Source organism: Coptis chinensis, chromosome 3 (assembly GCF_015680905.1).
Source record: "Coptis chinensis isolate HL-2020 chromosome 3, ASM1568090v1, whole genome shotgun sequence".
In the NCBI taxonomy this organism is placed as follows: domain Eukaryota; kingdom Viridiplantae; phylum Streptophyta; class Magnoliopsida; order Ranunculales; family Ranunculaceae; genus Coptis; species Coptis chinensis.
Window position 1 is genome coordinate 99911128 of NC_141458.1, and position 20230 is coordinate 99931357.

Genomic DNA, 20230 nt, shown 5'->3' on the forward strand with positions numbered 1-20230 from the left:
ATTATACAATGTGTATAGTGTGTTCAAGATCGCTAAGGAACTTTGGGATTCGTTGGACAAGAAATACAAAGAGTGAAGATCTTTGGCATGAAGAAATTCATAGTTGGCGATTTCTTGATTTCAAAATGACGGATAGTAAGACCGCCATAAACCAAGTCCAAGAACTTCAAGTAATCTTCCATGATGTCATTCTTTGAAGGAATGACCTAGGAGAATCTTTCCAAGTGGCTGCTATGATTGAGAAATTACCACCATCTTGGAAGGATTTTAAGAACTATCTTAAGCATAAACGCAAAAGATATGAATCTTGAAGAAGAAATGATTGTCCGCCTAAGGATAGAAGAAGATAACCGCCTATCCGAGAAGAAGGGCAAGGATCCCATGGTGGCAAAGGCCAATATTGTGGAAGGATCTAGTGCTAAGGGGAAAGAGGAAGCGCCAAGACAAAGCTCGGCGAAGAAGAGTAGTAGCGCTTACTAAGTTCAAGGGCAAGTGCTTCAACCGTGGAAAGGCCGATATAAGGCAAGTGAATGTCGCAAGCCAAAGAAGTACAAGAAGCAAAAGATCAAGCAAATATGACAATGGACACGCTTCGATAATGTTAATGACATGAACCTATCTCACCGTGGTTTCAAATGTCTCATGATTGGAAATGAAAGGGAATGGTGGGTGGATCTTCGTGCTACTTTCGCCACATATGCTCCAACAAGTCGATGTTCACCACTTATCATCTTTGGGAAAAGGAAGAACAACTCTTTATGGGGAACTCTTCTACGCCCAAGGTTGAAGGCAAAGGAAAGGTGGTGATGAGGTTGACTTTTGGGAAGGAACTAACTCTAAATGAGGTGCTCTATGTGCCCGACATTCGCAAGAATTTGGTTTTACGGGTATTTCTTGCAAGAATGGCTTTAAGTTAGTCTTTGTTTCGATAAATTTGTACTAACTAAGAATGATGTATTAACACTGGGAAAGGGGCTATCTTCGGGATGGACTCTTTAGGATATCTTGTTTTTTACTATTAGCATCAAAAGAGCCAATAAAGTTGAATCTTTTGTTTACTTGATTGAGTCTTCACATGTATGGCATGGTAGATTAGGACATGTTAATTATGATACCTTTAAGTAGATTAATTAATTTGGAATATATACCAAAGATAAAAATAGACCCACACCATAAATGTGAAACTTGTGTAGAATCCAAGTTGACCAGATCATCCTTTCATTCCATTGAAAGAAGTACTGAACCTCTAGACTTAATACATACAGATATATGTGATCTTAAGTATGTACAAACTAGAGGTGGTAAAAAGTATTTCATTACTTTTATTGACGATAGCACTAGATATAGTTATGTTTACTTGTTGAGAAGTAAAGATGAGGCAATTGAAGTGTTCAAGCATTATAAAAATGAAGTTGAAAATCAACTAAGCAAAAAGATTAAGGCTATAAGGAGTGATAGAGGAGGTGAATATGAATCACCTTTTGAAGGTTTCTGTTCTGAACATGGAATCATTCATCAAACTACGGCTCCTTATTCACCTCAATCAAACGGTATTGCAGAACGCAAAAACCGAACTCTAAAAGAGATGATGAACGCTATGTTGTTAAGTTCTGGTTTGCCCCAGAATTTGTGGGGGGAAGCTTTGCTTTCTGCCAATTACATTCTCAACAAGATTCCTAACAAGAAGACGCTTAAAACACCATACGAATTGTGGAAAGGTCATCAGACTTCCTACGAATTCTTAAAAGTGTGGGGGTGTCTTGCTAAAGTGGAAGTCCCTAAACCTAAGAAGGTGAAGATAGGACCCAAGACTATTGATTGTGTATTCATTGGATATGCAAACAATAGTAGTGCATATCGTTTTCTGGTTCATAAATCAGAGATTCAAGATATACATGTTAATACAATTATAGAGTCAAGGAATGCTTCATTCTTTGAAAAGATGTTTCCGTATAACATGTGTATAGAGTCAAGTTCAACAAAGAGAACTTTAGATGCTACAACTAATAACCATCCTACACAAAGCTTAAATTGAGGAGGAACCTAGACGTAAGCAAAAGGTCAAGGGCGTCAACGTCTTTTGGACCTGATTTTCTAACATACTTGTTGGAAAATAATCCTCAAACGCTCAAGGAGGCAATGTCATCTCCGGAAGCTACTTATTGGAAAGAAGCAATAAATAGCGAGATTGAATCCATAATGCAAAATCATACATGGGAATTGGTAGATTTACCACCGTGTTCCAAGACTTTGGGATATAAGTGGATATTCACAAAGAAATTTAAGAGATCGATGGATCAATCGACAAGTATAAAGCTAGACTTGTGGTCAAAGGCTTTAGACAAAAGGAAGGATTGGATTATTTTGACACTTACTCTCCGTTTAAAAGAATAACTTCCATAAGAATGCTAATAGCAATAGCATCAATACATGGATTTGAGATACATCAAATGGATGTAAAGACGGCATTCTTGAATGGTGAGTTAGATGAAGAAATATACATGGAACAACCCGAAGGGTTTATTGCTCCTGGACAAGAAAGGAAAGTTTGCAAGCTTGTTAAATCTTTATATGGATTAAAGCAAGCACCTAAACAATGGCATGAGAAATTTGACAATGCAATGTTGTCAAACGGTTTCAAAATAAACGAGTGTGACAAGTGTGTGTCTATGTCAAAAGCACTCAAAAGGGATGTGTCATTGTTTGTCTCTATGTAGACGATATGCTAATTTTGGGTAGTAATATGGATGTCATAAAATCTACCAAACAAATGTTGTCTAGTAAGTTTGACATGAAAGATTTAGGTGTCGTCCTAGGAATTAAGATCTCTAGGATGGAGGATGGACTTGTTCTATCACAATCTCATTACATTGAGACGATTCTTGACAAGTTCAAGAAATATAACATCACACAAAAAAAGGTCACCACCGACGAAAATCTTCATTTAGCCAAAAATATTGGATAGCATATCTCAACTAGAATACTCGTGATACTTGGTAGTTTAATGTATGTCATGAACTGTACAAGGCCCCATAGCATACTCTATGAGCAAACTAAGTCGATATACGAGTAATCCCGGCATTGATCATTGGATCCGCCATATTGAGAGTTTTGGGATACTTAAAGTATACTCGAAATTTTGGTTTGCAATAAACAAGATATCCAAATTGCCGTTCGAAGTATGCTTTGCTAATTGGATATCCGACACTAAAGACTCAAAGTCCACAAGTGGATATGTCTTTACACTTGGAGGTGCACTTTTTCTTGAAATCCTCAAAACAAACGCGTGCATATCCACTATGGAATCGAATTCATAGCATTGACAAGGTTTTGGAGAAGAAGCGAGTGGTTTTGAAATTTCTTAGAGGATATTCCAAACGGGCTAAACACGTGCCGGCCAGTGTGTATACACTTTGACAGCCAACTGCTATTGGTAGAGCCGTGGTGTAGCATGTATAGCGGGAAGTCTCGACATATCGTCATAGACATAATACCGTTAGACAATTGCTCTCAAATGGAGTTATCTCAATCGACTATGTAAGGTCAAAGATAACATTGCGGATCCGCTTTACAAAAGGTTTAACAAGAGAGCAAGTAGAAAGATTATCAAGGGGAATGGGCTTAAAGCTTTTGAGATAATCAACCAAGAGTCATCATAATGGAAAAACCAACCTAGTTGACCGGAGATCCCAAGATCTAGGTTCAATGGGCCAACCGAATTATGTTAGTGACTCGGTTAGCACCGGAGAGTAATATTATACTCTAACCCATTCCTATATAAGGCGGTAGAACCGGGATAAGTCAAGCTTTTAATGATTTACTATATCTTGGAAAGTTATGTTATCCAAGTGGAGTATTGCGGGATACTCTTTATAGAAATCACCTATGTTAGTCGCGTGGGGCCGATGAGAATTTTAAAGGCAAATGTCTCAAAAGCACTATCTGAAACCAAGAAGTGTTCAAGGCAAAAATGAACACAAACGTGAGAACCAACAAGATTCGAGAAGGTAACTGGCGTGAAGATGATTGTCTAGGTTTATACAAACGGTGGCGACAGCTCAAAGGACATTAATTGAAGTCTACCGATCGTCCAATTAAATCCGATCGTCTTTCACTAAAGGCAAGTTCAAGGCCTCCCATGCTACTTGACCGTATCTTTTCATTTGTAAAAACGCGAAATCCAATGTTTATAATAGAAGAAGCCAAATTTTTCATTCATGTGGGGGATTGTTAGAAAAATGATTTGCTCAAATCCATTTAAATATGAATGAGTAGTTTGTCTCCCAAGTTACCCCACTTAAGATGAAATGGGTTTTTTCTTGAAACAGTACGTAATGTGAGAAAAACCTTTTCAACATGATGCATTTGTTTGAAACAGTGCATTATGCGAAAAAGTGCGACCTTTTCGAAATGTGCACTTTGGTTTGAAACAAGTCATCATGCGAAAAAGGTGCAACCTTTTCAAATAGGCAATCGGTTCGAAACAGTGTTATATGCCGAAATGGTGTGTCTTTTCGAAACATGTGACTTTTCAAAGAGTTGCTTACTTTTTCCCAAGAGTCACTGTGTTCTTTCGAAGAGGCACCACTCACCTATAAATAGTGGATGAATTTGGAGAGAAAAACACACCAGATCACACAGAGTTCTGATCTTTCTCTTCTCCCTCTGTTCTTAGTCAAATACTATGTTGTGTTCGCTGAGTCTATAGAATTGAAGTGCTAGCTTTCTATAGAAGGAAATCCGTTCTATCTTGGGAGATAGTTTCCCATCAACCTTCAAGCACCGTGAGGGGGAAAATCTGTCTTAAGGACATAGTGTATCTACACTAGGCTCGGATTTAATTAAGAAGTACAAGACACTTACAAGACAAAAGGTTTGTATAGTTTGGTAATTGGTAAAGAGTAAGTACAATTAAGTTGTATATTCCTAACAGTGTTGTGAGGGACTAATATATACAACCAATGTACATTATACACGTGTCAGACTCATTATATTGTAAAATATCTCTCCTATATATTAACATATTTACTGTTCACTCCATTCAATAAAAGACCTCCCGCAGGACGGCTCGACGACCTACAAGAACACTTCCAAGCAAATCGAACAAGTATATTACTCCCAAACTGGAAACTTGATGTGATTATGCAACGACTATAAAATTAAATGCATAGACAGCCATTCTAGCAGCTCCGTAACAGCAGCCATGCTCTTTATTGATTCTCCATTAAAGCTCATGGAAGTCTCACATTGATTCTCCCCTCAAAGGTTTGAGGAGCGGGTCGGCCCGACGGCCACGAATGTGTGAGGGCCTCATTTAGAGGGTTTTTTCGGCCCATGGGCCAGGTCGGGACGGGCGGACTGAGGGCTTGAGGGTCATTTTGACACCACTAACCTCACTTGTGCATGTTCGACTTTATTAATAATCATCATATTCTAGGTAAGACCTCTGATACAATAATAAAGAGATAAAGAGAGATAGGGTCTTCTTGTCAGCCCTCTTTGAGGAAAAATGTGGTTTAAAGGAGGGAGACTCATTCAATAACACCCTGAAAAAGAGATAGATAATAAGCAATGATATATAAGATTCATCCATTTGGCACCATACCCCAAAGACCACTCCACTTTATCATAAGTTTTACCCTTATCTAATTTCAAAGCCACCCAACTATCATTCTTCTTGTACATGCATGTTATTCATATTGTGGAATAGCTCACTTGCTAGCCCAATATTATCTCCAATATTTTTCTTTTTAATAAAAGTTCCTTAGAAATAAGGAGAGACAATCTTATGAGGGTTATTTAGGTTTTAGTCCTACTTTTTATGGGCTATTTAGGATTTTGTCCTAAAATTATCGATTATTAGGTTTTAGTCTTACTTTCATATGTTGACCGTTAGTTGTCTCAGTTGACCGTGGTCAAACTGTTTGATCCTTTTCTATTTTCTCAAATGACTATAATACCCTTGGAGCATGCTTATCACGCGACTTGAAATTGGATAAAAGTAGGATCAAAACCTAATTTACCCAATTATAGGAAGGGTTAATCCTAAAAATGAGATTCGGACATACACTAAATTCTAACATTTTCTTAACTTGTATTAAAAAAAATGTATTTTGGGAAAAGTCATTGCATTGTTTTTTTTGTGCACTCTTTCTCTATAAATCTTCATTTTAAATTGTTCGACTACTCTACACAATGTTGTGTTCGTTGAGTCATTTGAATTGGAGTGCTACATTCATAGGATTGAAATTGTTCGATCATCAACCTTAAGCACCGAGAGGGAGCGAATTTGTCTTAATAAGGACATAGTGATTATCATTAGAGGCTCGAATTTAATCATTGGTAAATTAAGTTAGTTTGTTGAACTAAAAGTTTGTTCATGACATATTTGTTGTATCAATTTGATTTTCTTATTTACTTAACAATAAGTATAATTTTAGAATAAGTTTCCTACATAAATTACATCTACTATTCAATCATTAATAGTTTTCATCTTGATGAATTAGGTGAGATAATGAGGGAAAATTCTTCTCACTCCCCCCGTTTCATTCAGACACACTCAACACTTCATCTTCTTTCCTAACCAAACTTCATCAGTGAAACCTTAACCAAACTTCATCTTCTCCATTAAATACCCTAACTTTAAGAACATAACTCCATTTGCTTCAGTAGTGGAGTTAAAGTTGACAAATCTGTGAAAAAAACAAGTTAAGAAAATGTTAGAATTTAGTGCATGTCCGAATCTCACTTTTAGGATTTACCCTTCCTATAATTGGGTAAATTAGGTTTTGGTCATACTTTTATCTAATTTCAAGTCGCGTGACAAGTATGCTCCAAGGGTATTCTGGTCATTTGAGAAAATCAAAGAGGATTAAACAGTTTGACCATGGTCAACTAATCTGAGATGACTAACGATCAACAGATGGAATGAAGTAGGACTAAAGCCTAATAATCGATAATTTTATGACAAAAGCTTAAATACCCCATAAATAACCCATCTTATGAATATGGCATTTCAACCTATTTGCAAGGATCTTTGAAATAATTTTTTGTAAGAGAAGTTACAAAGAATGATGGGTACGGTATAAACTTGGGGGTTGAGAATCCCTTTTGAAAAGAATTCATGTACACATGCAATCTACCACATCAGACCCGCCACATCCCAACAATTATGCGATAAAAGACTTGTTGAAACCCATTTGGTCTGGGAGCTTTGAGACCTTCCATCTTACCACATTCCACACTTTGTCATGAGTACATGGGAATGGCCACCAATAGCTCATTTTTTATAGGAGTAACACATTTTTTGAAAATGTTCAAGATATCATCATTTTGATAGGTACATTTGATGTAATTAAACATCATTTTTTATTTTTTTATTTCGTTGGCAATTTTTTCACCGTGGTAGCTTCGCCGATCGCCAAAGAAGTGGTTGGAACCATACCTGGACTAGAGGACACCACCCATGCCCGTTGGGAACAAAACCCGCATGTTCCCTAGGACACAAGACTCAAACTCGAGACATTTTTTTTTTTTGGGGTTGCCTCCGTTGGGTGTGAAGTAAACAACTTTGATTTCACATGACATGTCCTAACATTGTGTACATGTGTTATATTTCTATTCGTGCGTACCTCTGTTGATTAAATTGTTAATTGTACCACATCTTATCCTTAGTTCTCTTTCAATTAGAAAACCAAAACCATTGAATATATTTCTTCATTGTTCAAAAACTCGAAATTCAGTATAATTCGAAATTTCATTTTGTCAATGGACTGAAAACTCAGGAGTTGACTCGGTGAGTTGGATTGTCCATATATACATTTTTAAGTTATATTTCCTTACCAAAAAAAAAATATATATATATATATATATATATATATATATATATATATATATATATATATATATATATATATATATATATATATGGGGATAGTTATATGAACTCCACTAAAACGAACTCCAAATGAACTCCACCACTTAACTCAATGAACTAGAAGCTGATTTTTGGTGGAGATGTTTTTCACACAATAGAGATCATCCTCACAAAAAATCAGCTCATTTGAAGATGTACAACCTCATCAAAAATCATTTAGAAAGTTATGAAATTATCCAACGGTCCAAATTTTTTTAATTTCGATACAATTTTTGACAAGGTTAGACATATTCAATTGAGCTGATTTTTGGTGGGGGTGTTCTCCATCATGAGATGTACACATCCACAAAAAATTAGTCCTCAGTTCATTTTGTAAGTTCATTTTTATGAGTGGAGTAACTTTGGAGTCGCTATAAGGTGGAGTTCATATAACCATCCCCTATATATATATATATATATAACCATCCCCTATATATATATATATATGTCATTCTCTAAAAAGTAGCTACTTAAGTTAACTTTAAAATAAGTACGTAAGTAAAACTTCACCTACAAAATGAATTTAAACCTATTTTTTGTGTGGATATGATATACTCAATATTAAGATCATTTCTACAAAATTTCAGCTCATTTGGAAATTTCTAATAATGGCAAAAAATGATTACAAAAATTCAATATTTCTGGGCCGTTAGATTTCTTTTTAAAGATGATAACTATTTTTATCTATGTTAGAAGTTTCCAAATGAGTTGAAATTTTTGGAAGATAATCATTATAGTGAGTGCTTCATAACCACAAAAAAATTAGGTTTGAATTTATTTTGTAGGTGAAATTTTAATACGTACTTATTTTAAGTTAACTTAAGTAGTTATTTTTAGAGAATTATTGTATATATATATATAACTTAAAGTAGCTACTTTTTATGATTACTACGTTTTTTGACCAATTAACTCTGAAAACTGATAGATTGTAGTGATGCAATACAAATGAACGATATACCAAGAGAAAATTGAAAAATGAGAAAAATAAACGAGTAATACAAAGTTGGAATAACAAGAATAAATGAAAAACACATTCAGACAGGGGGTCCTTCAGCCAGAGGTCACATAACCAAAGAAGAGCGGTTGGTGTTGTTGGCTTTTGGCTCCACCACTGTTTGCCATTCTCGTTTTCTTTTCTTTTTCATGCCCAAACTTTTATTTTTCGGGCGCGACAGTCACACATGATCTACCACAAAACCTTATTGGTTGGAGTTACTGACGTGGCAATAAGGAGAATGAGTTATTGAGTCGAAAAAGAATTAGTAAAACTAAGAGACGAGATGAGATTTTGGTTTCCATGAAGTCAGATTTTAGGGTGTGTTTGTTATGATGGAAACACTATGGAAAGGAAAGGAAAGGAAAGGAAAATAAGAGTGGTCCACCTTTTCCATAGTTTTTAAGGCGTTTGTTTATCCATGGAAAAGAAATGGGCTTTTCCATATGGAAACAAATGGAAAAGGTTTTGTGTCCTTAGCTAACCCCTAAAAATTTTGTGGAAAGGAAAGGAAAGGAAATAGATAGATAGGGACTTACTACTAATACACCCATGACCCAACAATACAATTATTCCTTTCCATAACTTTTGCAAACAAACATGATTATTCTTTTCCCCAGTTTTTACTTTCCTTTCCCCAGTTTACCAAACACATACCATTTAAAATTATTTCGTTTCCATTCCATTCCATTCCATTCCATTCCATAGTGGACCACCCATTTTATTTCCTTTCCTTTCCATGAGTTAAAATTTAACAAACACACCCTTAAAATTGAGGATACTCAAAAGAATGAAAAACATAGAACCAATTACTGGAAAGTGTGAATCTTGTTATGATAAATTAAATTATTATGCCTTTTCAAAAAAAAGGAACTGGAGATGGGGATAGATTAGATGAATACTGTCTGTTGCACTTGGAACATCCGAACATGAGAGGAGAGACAAGAAAGGGAAGAATGGTGAAAGAGGAGAGAGGGACGAGAAGTTTATTTTTCGCTCAATAACTCATTCTCATTTTATCGTCAGTAACCCCAACCAATAAGGCTTGATTTCGTAAAAAATATTTGTCACGAACGTTTTTTCCCTCAAATAGAGCTTTTAACTTTTCGCATGTTACACTTACACAGGCCATGAGGTTCGATTGTTTGGTATCTACCTCTACTTGGAGAGGCTTCTATAAAAGGTTGGTTTAATATACCCTTAAGCTATCAAAGAAGTCATGGCAAGAAAGTCCGTAATTTCCTTCACTTCAATAAGTGAACTTCTACCCATTGTTTTTGCCAGTGCTAACACCCTTGAAGATTTCCTATCCTGTCAAAAATGTTGCTCGTCCCCTTGTCAAGCTTAAGCGACCAGTTGTAATATTGATATCCTCAGTCGGGTTTTGGTTCGGGTACCAATTCAAGACACCCACTCCCAACATCCTCCGATTGATCAGAAACGGAATTGAAGCTCCCAACATCCTCCGATTGATCAAAAACGGAACTGAAGCTGAGACTGGTTTAATCCCAGTCTTCCCTACTTTAACATTCCCAAACCATTACTCCATTGTCACTGGTCTTTATCCAGCTTACCATGGCATAATTGCCAACTAGTTTAGACTTTCACAAAACGTAGTCAAGAACCACATTGGTGGCTTGGCGAACCACTATGGCCAACTGTGGTCAAGCATGGATTGATTGCTGCTACCTATTTCTGGCCCGGTGGATCATGGGACTGTCCTCCAAAATATTGTCGACTTATTGTTGGAATATTTATTACCTTATTTAGGATTAGCAAGTATCTTGTAATCTTAGTAAGAGTATTATCTTCTCCTAGATATGTGGATCTAGGAGATCTTCTGTATTATTGTATATATACATACTGTTTTATATCAATAAAATTATCAGAAATATTCAATAAAACGTCTTTGACATGGTATCAAGAGTCAACCCCAATTTCCTTTTCATTACCCCATTACTATAGGAATCGGCGATTTTTTTTTGGTGTTTTGATTTTTTTTTTCTGGTCATATAATACAATCTGTTACACTATATCATATTGTATTTATTACCCTCTTCTTCCTTATTGTTCTTGTCTATTGATCTAGTTCATTGTTTATGTTTTATATCATAATGACAGACTTATCTACCAATAATGATTCCGTTGTTGTGCATTCCAATAACAATTCCACTGTCATGTCTTCTAACTCGAAAAGTCACTTAGTCACTGTTGCCGGATTTGTTGCTCAGTCAAGTATATCTAACTCTGCTCTTATTGCTTTTACTGGAAATAGTGATTGGATAATTGACACGGGTGCTACTGATCATATGACTTGCGATCGCTATAAATTTAACTATTTCTCCTCTAGTTGTTCAAAATCAGTCATTACTAATGCTAATGGTGTGTCATCTCCAGTTGTTGGTGTTGGCACTGTACCTCTGTCCCCTTCTTTATCTATCCATGATGTTTTATTTGTTCCATCAATAAACTGTAGCCTTCTCTCTGTTAGCCAATTAACCAAATCTCATAATTGTGTTGCCTTGTTCTTTCCTACTCATTATATTTTTCAGAACACCCTTACCAAGGAGATGATTGGCAGTGGTAAACAAAGTGGAGGATTGTACTATCTGGAAGATGGTTTTCAACGGTCCAATCAAGAAGTCCACGCTCATGTTATGAGTGACGATAAGGTTAATAAAAATAAATGTGAGATTTGGCTTTGGCATAGACGACTAGGACATCCCTCATTTGGTTATCTTAGGAGATTATTTCCATCTTTATTTAATGGTTGTAGTCTTTCTGTTTTTGCTTGTGAAACCTGTGTAATGGCGAAAAGCCATCGTACGTACTGTTTTCTCTTCAAGTGATAATAGAGCTGATGCTCCTTTTTCTTTAGTTCATTCAGATGTTTGGGGTCTTGCCCCACGTCCTACACATAACGGGATAAAATGGTTTATTACTTTTGTCGATGACTGCACTTGAATAACCTGGATATATTTTTTGAAACATAAAAGTGATGTATGTACAATTTTTCCCCTTTTCCATCAGATGGTGCTCACATAGTTTAGAATCTCTATAAATGTTGTTCGCTCTGATAATGGGGGTGAGTATTTCAAAAAGGAATTGACTGGCTTTATGCATTCGGCTGGTATTCTACATCAAACCTCTTGCTCTTATTCCTCTCAACAAAATGGGGTTGCAGAATGAAAAAACAGACATCTTTTAGAGCTCACTCAGTCTTTATTAATTGGTGGTCATGTCCCATCTCACTTATGGGGTGAAACTTTGACCTCTACTGTTTACTTGATGAATCGTACACCTTCTAGTGTTGTCCAATTTAGGAGACCCTTAGATGTGTTTTTTGATCACTGTACGCTTCCGCCCATTGTTCATTTAGCACCCTATATCTTCGGGTGTGTGGTGTATGTTCACTTACATACACAACAACACACCAAACTTGATCCACGTGTGTTGAAGTGTGTCATTGTTGGGTATGGCTCAACTCAGAAGGGTTATAAGTGTTATCATCCATCTTCTAAAAAAAAATTTGTCTCAATGGATGTCATTTTCCATGAACACGACATTTTTTATACGGAGATCACTGATTCTTCACTTCAGGGGGAGAATAGAAATGAAATACAGAATCATGATGATATAATGGTCTTTGATTTATTGAGATCACAATCACCTAGTGATAAAAACTCAATAGAAAAAGTTGATGGAACCTCCACTGAGTGCTCAAGTGAAGGATGTGAAGATCAAGTCCATGATAGTACATTACCTCCTACAACGGATCCACTAATCCAATCTTCTCCAGAATACCCATTAGAGGTATCGCCCGACTCTATTATTGTTGATTCCAATACTCATAATGTTGGTGATTCTAATATTCATGATGCTAATCTACTTAGTCTTAATTCTGAACTAGTTCAATATCATCTTCCACCTCAATCTAACCGTGGCCAACCACCAATTCAATATGAACCTGATCCTAAAGCTAAAGTGAAATATCCCATAAGTAACCATGTGTCATCTCACAAGTTGTCCAAGTCATGCATCTTATATATTCCAGTTATCATCTGTCTCTATTCCTAGTAAAATGCAGGAAGCTTTAGCAAATTCTAGATGGACCAAAGCTATGGCAGAAGAAATGGCAGCATTGAAAAAGAATGTCACTTGGGTACTTGTAATCTTACCAAAGGGAAAGAAAGACAGTGGGGTGCAGATGGGTATTTACAGTCAAGTTCAAAGCAGATGGGGCTATTGAGAGATACAAAGCTTGGCTGGTTGCGAAAGGGTATACACAATCTTATAGTGTTGATTATCAAAAAACTTTTGCACCGGTTGCTAAACTCAATACTGTGAGAGTACTTTTGTCATTAGCAACTAATAAAGATTGGCCTCTTCTTCAATTTGATGTTAAAAATGCTTTCTTGCATGAAGATCTTACTGAAGAAGTATATATGGATCCTCCCCTATACGGAATACTTTCGATACAACAATGGTCTGTAAACTAAAGAAGGCATTGTATGGGTTAAAACAGTCCCCAAGAGCTTGGTTTGGCAGGTTCACCAAGTCTATGAAGAAGTTCTGCTACAAGCAAAGCAACTCGGATCACACTTTGTTTTTAAAACACAGAAGAGGTAAAATCATTGCTTTGATTATCTATGTTGATGATATGGTGGTGATAGGTGATGATCATGAGGAGATTTCTAGCTTGCAACAATATCTGGCTTCTGAATTTGAAATGAAACAGCTCGGAGACCTTAAATATTTCCTTGGGATTGAGGTTGCCCGATCAAATAATGGTATTTTCTTATCCTAGTGGAAATACATTCTTGATTTATTATCTGAGATAGGAATGCTCGGATGTAAGCTAGTTGATACTCCCATTGAGCAGAACCACAAGCTGTTTCTATGTTTGAATGCAACTCCAACCGATAAGGGGAGATATCAGAAGCTTGTAGGGAAATTGATCTATTTATTGCATACCAGGCCAGATATTGTGTATGCAGTTAGTGTCGTGAGTCAATTCATGCATGACCCACGTAAACCTCATATAGATGTTGTAGAGCGCATATTGAGATATGTGAAATCTGCTCCGGGTAAAGGCTTATTATTCTCGAAACATGATCACTTAAAAGTAGAAGGCTACACTGATGCAGATTGGGCAGGTTTAGCCGACAACATAAGGTCTACCTCAAGATACTTCACTTTTGTAGGTGGAAACCTTGTGACTTGGAAGAGTAAATTAAAAACATCCAGTAGTATCAAGATCAAGTGTTGAAGCTGAATATAGAGGTATGGCATATGGGGTATGTGAGTTGCTGTGGTTGAGAAACTTGTTGACGGACTTGGGTGTTAAACCAAAAGTAGAAATGAATCTGTATTGTGACAATACGTCAGCTATAGAGATAGCTCATAATCCTATTCAACATGATCGGACGAAGCATGTGGAGATTGATAGACATTTTATCAAAGAGAAACTTGAAGCTGAAATTATTACTTTTCCATTTGTAAAGTCTGAAGACCAACGAACTAGCATATGTCCTTACTAATTTAAAGCAGTGGCTAGCAAGGCGTTTATTGACTCTCTTGTCAAGTTGGGCATGTGTGATATCCACACACCAACTTAAGGGAGGGTGTTAGAATATTTGTTACCTTAGTTAGGATTAGCAAGTATCTTGTAATCTTAATAAGGGTATTATCTTCTCCTAGATATGTGGATCTAGGAGATCTTCTGTATTCTTGTATATACCTACTGTTTTATATCAATAAAATTATTAGAAATATTCAGTAAAACATCTTTGACACTTATAACAAGAAGGTTTCATTTGAGAAGCGTGTGGATGCCATCTTAGGATACTTTGATCTTCCTAGCGATGAGATTCCTTCATTTATAAACGTATATTTTCAGGATCCAGATAGTCAGGGTCACTGTGTTGGACCCGATCATCCGGAGATCACTGAAGCAGCAGCTAATATTGATAGAATCATCGGAAAGTTGATAATAGGGCTCGAAAAGAGAGGAGTGTTTAATGATGTTAATATCATTATAGTTGGTGATCATGGCATGGTTGGTATGTACATGCAATGGAAAGTCCCTCTATCTTGAAGATTTCGCTTCGTGGGTCCAAATTCCGGTGGACCGGCTTTAGTTTTATGGTCCATTGCTGGCAATTCGCCCCCCTGCTAGTGTTTCTATGTCCGAAGTTGTAAAGAACATGACTGAAGGACTAAGTTCAAGCACCATTTTAAATTCAAATGGAAAATATTTGAAAGTGTTTCTAAAGGAGGACTTACTTGATAGACTTCATTATGTTGCAAGTGAGCGCATATCTTCTTTACACTATATGATAGTCGGGTCTATCGGAAGCCTCCTCAACTCTCGAGTAGGCAAATTTAAATCTATCTTTTGTTATTATTTAGCCATTCCTCCTTTAAGTTTAAAATATTTACTAAATACCCCTAAATCAAACACCCACCAATTCCAATCGAAATCAAACACTAATTACCAATTCCAATCGAAATCAAACACTAATTTCTCTTGCAATCGAAATCAAACACCAATTTCACTGTATTACACATACACACCAACTCCATACCAATTTTTCTCTCTATATATGAAGGGCTTTGTTGAGAGTTTGTTGAGAGGTATAAGGTTTTTTTTAAGCAGTATCAAGTGTGGGTTGTTGCGGAAGAGTCATATAGTTGAGAGGTATAAGATTTTTTTGAAGCAGTATCAAGAGTAGGTTGCTGTGAATAAGTATAAGGTTAGAATTTTGCCTTTTTTGTTTTTTTTAATTATTATTATAAAAGTTTGATGTGTATTACTTATAGCTTGAACATATCGGGTTCTCGCATGCTTTCTCTAGGTTGAGCAATAGGTATTATAACTGTATTAGCAGACAAATAAGTTTAGTTTTGGTTGAAAATGATGAATATCAATATATAATGAACACAAACACAGATATTTGAATATAAGGAGATGTTTTTTTTGTGTGATTGAACATGAAACTATGAGTAACTAAATATGTTGCACTTTGTTTATATGTGAAATCATGTGAAACTATGATTGTGTCATGTTCCTGAATAAGGTTTCTATATTTTGCTTTCAATTTTCTCTTTGATCCTGACTGTTTTTGCTGGGTGGTCTATGAGTTCATATATATTGGGATTTTTTTTCTTAGTTGTAACATGATCATATCTTTTGTCTACCATCTCAAGTAGGATAGTCATTCCCTCTAAAACCTTTCTAGCCTCTTCTACTTTACCACCACGAGAGTGACCTGCGATAAGAGTTGTGTATATCTGAGCATTTGGCTTCAGACCACCTGAACCATTTCCTTTAGAATTTCATTAGCTCGTGAGAAATCCCCGCAACGACATAGTCCATCAATTATTATACTGTAAGTCACCATTGTGCAACTTACTTTCTTCCTCTTCATCTCATCAAGAAGCTGGAAGGCCTTATCCATACTATTCTCTCGACAATACCCTTCGACCACTGAGGATGAATCATTAACTGTTGTAGGAACTTTTACCTACACAAAGTAGAAATCTGGGATTAGTTTGGGCGTACCTATGATTGCTCGGCTTACCCCAGTCATCCCATCCTTGAGGAAGTACAACACTAGACATGAAACTCATAATAAACACCACCCTAGAATAAAAACCTAATCTCTACCAGATACCTGTCTGCATCTTGCATTTCCCCTGCCTTACTATGCCTGTGGATGAAAGCCCCATACGTAAAGTAAAAGCATTTGGGGTAAATCCCCTGTCTACCATCTCAAGTAGGATAATTCTTGCCTCTTCCATTTTTCCAGCTTTACAGAGACCAGATACAAGAGAATTATAGCAATAAACATTTGGTGAAATCCCTTCATCACTCATTCCCTCTAAAACCTTTCTAGCCTCTTCCACTTTACCATCACGAGAGTGACCTGCGATAAGAGTTGTGTATATCTGAGCATTTGGCTTCAAACCACGTGCAACCATTTCCTTTAGAACTTTATTAGCTCGTGAGAAATCCCCGCAACGACATAGTCCATCAATTATTATATTGTAAGTCACCATTGTGCACCTTACTTTCTTCCTCTTCATCTCATCAAGAAGCTGGAAGGCCTTATCCATACTATTCTCTCGACAGTACCCTTCGACCACTGAGGATGAATCATTAAACGTTGTAGGAACTTTTACCTACACAAAGTAGAAATCTGGGATTAGTTTGGGCGTACCTATGATTTCTCGGCTTACCCCAGTCATCCCATCCTTGAGGAAGTATAGCACGAGACATGAAACTCATAATAAACACCACCCTAGAATAAGGACCTTCCTAAGATGGCAGTCTGTAACGCCCATATTTAAAATACGTAATTATTTATTAATTAATTAATTTAATTATTTATATAAAATCTGTTGGATTGTATTTGAGATATGTGGGCCTGGTTTCTGGGCCCGAGTCTGTATTGGGCTTGGGTTTCAAACCCAAGTATATAATCACATTGTTCTAGAGAATAGGGTTTTTAGAGAATAAAATAATAAAAATGGAGGCAGAGATAAAAGCTAGATTGCTGGAGGGTGGAGCGCGACGGTTCGGACGATGAGGGATTCGTCGGGTTTTAATACAGGTGAGTAGTTTAGTTTTTTCTACTCCACGGCTACACAGAGATAGCTTCACTGTCCAAAAGGTTTTTCGCACAGTATGTTTTTCTGTTTTATTGATTCTGCAGTTATTCTATAGTATGTTGCGGCCTCGTCGAATTGTTAAAAATGGTTCATTGTTGGTTTATTGTTTTGGGTTGGACTACTGCTGAAACTTTGTTAAGTGTGTTAATGGCATCATCAAGCCAAAAGAAGGAAAATCGTCCTATATATATATATATATATATTATATATATATATATTATATTTTTTTTTTTTTTTTTTTTTTCTGAACCTTTACAATGTTTAATATGGTGGTTAGGATATCGATTTGGGGTTGTTGGTTTACTGGGTTGATGGAAGCTTTGAATAACTGTGTTAATGGCGCCGGTGGTTGGGCTGTTTTTGGGTTTAATTGGAGTGTGGGGCTTTTACCTAGACTAGTGTATAGTTGATTGTAGTGTGTGGGGTTGTCGAATGAGGGTTGTCAAAGCTCGGAGAGGAGCATTAATGGCGGCGCAAATTCGAGATTTAGTTTTGAGAAAAAAATATATTGAATGATTCGAGGTTTTCGCGTTTGTTAAAGTGGTGGGGGTTTGTACCCTCTTCATTTTTAGTTAGTTGAAATGGGTGGGAGAGTGGAGATTGTGGTGGCCGAAATTTGGGCTGGTGGTGGAGGAAGAAGCTTGGAGAAGATGAACTGTTGGCCGGTTTGGGCCTGGGGCTTGGGCCTTAGATGGTTGTTGGGCCGAAATCTAATTTTGGTTGTTGGGCCGAAATCTAATTTCAGTTTTTGGGCCTTAGCTTGTTAGTTGGTTGGGCAAGTTCTATTTTTCTTTCTTTGGGCCGAACCACTTAACTGTTTTGGGCCAGTTTCTAATATTGTTTGGGGCCAGTCCATAGGACTTAATAGAGATCCAAATGGGTCTTTCAACATTTAGACTTTCGGTAACTAAGGTTTGGGCTTGGCCAGTTGGGTCCGAACCATTACCTTGGTCATGAGCCCATGAGCCATGCACCTTGACCTTAGCCATGAACCATGGCTATGACCATGAACCTGTTGGACATGGAAATGACGTGTTGACTTTGACCATGACTTGTTGACTTTGACTTTGACCGTTGACTGTGGAATGTTGTTTTTCCAGTTTTTCACATATTTAAGTATATGGACAAATATAGTAATAAAATATTGTCGAACATTGTATAACCTTGTTTATCATTATCTAATTAAGATTTGACGTAAGTAGTGTGTAAAGCATATAAATATTGGCACGTAACAAGAGGGGAATTATGATAATAAGACTTAGATATATATGTTTTTATGAGTATTAAATTATATACGGACTTAGATTCATGGACTTTAGATTTTTGGGATTTGATTGTGGACTGTGGACTGTTTAATTGTGCTACGTTTTATGTTGTAAATTGTATGGACAAATCAAATGCTAAAATGTTGTGGAAGCTTGTATAAATTTGGTTGTCATTATCTAGGTAAGATTTGACGTTGATATTGTGTATATTTTGACACGTGACGAGATAGAAACTTTAGGAGATATAATATTCCTAAAACGCTATAAAAATGTATGCGATGCTAGTAGACACTCCATTATTTTATCTGTGAGATGCTAGTAGAGTATTTGTGGATATTTCCCACGGGATTGTGGCGTAGTGCAATAATATGTTGACACGTGAAAGAATAAAAGTTGTTATGAGATGTATTGAGATAATTCTAAATATATTTGGCTTAGTGCAATAATGTATTTGACATGCACGTGATATAGTGAAATGATTATGAGATATTTATGTATGACACCTGAATAAATTACGTAATGAAAATCCTAGAACCTAACTACCACAACTCAGAGGATTTGGCCCTTGTGATGGGCGTATGTGATATGATTGGCCCTTGTATAGGATGTATATATAAGATATTGATTGACCCATGTGTTGGGCAATCATAGCCGAATGGTGGCTTGATTATTCCGTTCACAAAATTAGAACGAGATGCGCGATATTTTATGCCGAATAGTGGCAGTAGTTACATAATGGTTTTCGTGTGAGGGTTACCTGGTGTGCGGCATCCCGCTCAGGGTAGTTACGCACGGAGTGGTTCATTATGTAAGGGGAGGCATGTGGATGTACATGTTCGGCTTTGGGAAGTGATTGTGGTAGCCAGGGAAACTAGGTAAAACATAGATACGACGTGATTTTAGGGACACACAAAGAAAGCCTTAAATGATATAATTATGGTAATGTGTTGGTTTATGATATATCTTTAGATAGATGATTGTATATGGTTTTGCAAAAGTGTGGGTCAAACTAATTACTTGTGCAGAGACGACCCACTCTGTAATTGAGCATGAAATGCGGTAAGTATAGAATGTGCTTGGCTGGTTATTAGTTTAGTTAGAACCTAAGGTGCCTCGTGGAGGAACTAAATGCCTTTTTATTATGCATAAGATTTGCTGTGTGGTTAGTAAGAAGTTAAGGCGCCTCAGTGGAGGAACTACTTGCCTTACTTATTGTAGTTAAGAATGTTGTATTAGTTGTTGGAAGTTAAGGCACCTCGGTGGAGGAACTAACTGCCTTATAGATTGTGTATGTATATGTATAAATATATGTTGTATTTTAGAGCTACTCACACCAGCATTTTTATAATGCTGACCCGATTTGCATGTTTGCTTATCGGGTGT

General features: G+C 36.6%; 1 pseudogene; it reads left to right on the forward strand.

The window, feature by feature from the left end:
• The window catches only part of LOC147512107 (nucleotide pyrophosphatase/phosphodiesterase 1-like), a 55605-nt pseudogene that overhangs the window by 1892 nt on the left and 33483 nt on the right, over nt 1–20230 (forward strand).